The sequence below is a fragment of the Arachis duranensis genome, chromosome 7, assembly GCF_000817695.3.
Source record: "Arachis duranensis cultivar V14167 chromosome 7, aradu.V14167.gnm2.J7QH, whole genome shotgun sequence".
NCBI classification, from domain to species: Eukaryota; Viridiplantae; Streptophyta; class Magnoliopsida; order Fabales; family Fabaceae; genus Arachis; species Arachis duranensis.
The window spans coordinates 37,684,664-37,686,274 of record NC_029778.3 but is presented as its reverse complement, the minus strand read 5'-3'; the positions used below and the strand labels follow the sequence as shown (position 1 = coordinate 37,686,274).

The 1,611-nt window shown below is 42.3% G+C and overlaps 1 non-coding gene across 1 annotated transcript; it reads right to left on the bottom strand.

Annotated features, from left to right (window-relative positions):
- Positions 1-264: 264 nt before the first annotated feature.
- Positions 265-372, bottom strand: LOC127740748 (small nucleolar RNA R71). The gene has a single exon (XR_008001607.1). It is a non-coding gene; the product is annotated as a small nucleolar RNA R71 (small nucleolar RNA).
- Positions 373-1,611: the final 1,239 nt, after the last annotated feature.

Sequence of the window (1,611 nt, the reverse complement as noted above, 5' to 3'; positions counted from 1 at the left end):
GTTTCTCTAATGCAACAGAATTGCAAGTTCCATGGACTTCCATTGGAAGATCCTCATCAGTTTTTAGCTGAATTCTTGCAAATTTGTGACACTGTCAAGACTAATGGGGTTTACCCTGAGGTCTACAGACTTATGTTATTCCCTTTTGCTGTAAGAGACAGAGCTAGGACATGGTTGGACTCACAACCTAAAGAAAGCCTGGACTCATGGGAAAAGCTAGTCAATGCCTTCTTGGCAAAGTTCTTCCCACCTCAAAAATTGAGTAAGCTTAGAGTGGAAGTCCAAACCTTCAGACAGAAGGATGGAGAATCCCTCTATGAAGCTTGGGAAAGATACAAACAATTGATCAGAAAATGTCCTTCTGACATGCTTTCTGAATGGAGCATCATAGGTATTTTCTATGATGGTCTCTCTGAACTATCCAAGATGTCTTTGGATAGCTCTGTTGGAAAATCTCTTCATCTGAAGAAGACGCCTACAGAAGCTCAAGAACTAATTGAAATGGTTGCAAATAACCAATTCATGTACACTTCTGAAAGGAATCCTGTGAACAATGGGACAAATCAGAAGAAAGGAGTTCTTGAGATTGATACTCTGAATGCCATTCTGGCTCAGAACAAGATATTGACTCAACAAGTCAATTTGATTTCTCAAGGTCTGTCTGGAATGCAAAATGCACCAAGCAGTACTAAGGATGCTTCATCTGAAGAAGAAGCTTATGATCCTGAGAACCCTTCAATGGAAGAGGTGGAATTACCTGGGAGAACCCTATGGAAACACCTATAATTCTTCATGGAGAAATCATCCAAATTTCTCATGGAAGGATCAACAGAGACCTCAACAAGGTTTCAACAACAATAATGGTGGAAGAAACAGGTTTAGCAATGGCAAGCCTTTTCCATTATCTTCTCAGCAACAGACAGAGAATTCTAAGCAGAACCCCTCTGACTTAGCAACTATGGTCTCTGATCTAATCAAAACCACTCAAAGTTTTATGACTGAAACAAGGTCCTCCATTAGGAATTTGGAGGCACAAGTGGGACAGCTGAGCAAGAAAGTTACTGAACTCCCTCCTAGTACTCTCCCAAGCAATCCAGAAGAAAATCCAAAAGGAGAGTGCAAGGCCATCAACATGGCCGAATTTGGAGAGGAAGGAGAGGAAGTGAACGCCACTGAGGAAGACCTCAATGGGCGTGCACTAGCCTCCACTGAGTTCCCCAATGAGGAACCATGGGAATCTGAGGCTCAAAATGAGACCATAGAGATTCCATTAGACTTACTTCTGCCTTTCATGAGCTCTGATGAGTATTCTTCCTCTGAAGAGGATGAGTATGTCACTGAAGAGCAAGTTGCTAAATACCTTGGAGCAATCATAAAGCTAAATGACAAGTTATCTGGAAATGAGACTTGGGAGGATGAACCCCCTTTGCTCACCAAAGAATTGGATGACTTGTCTAGGCAGAAATTATCTCAAAAGAGGCAGGACCCTGGGAAGTTCTCCATACCTTGTACCATAGGCACCATAACCTTCAAGAAGGCTCTGTGTGACTTAGGGTCAAGTGTAAACCTCATGCCTCTCTCTGTAATGGAGAAGCTAGGGATCTTTGAGGT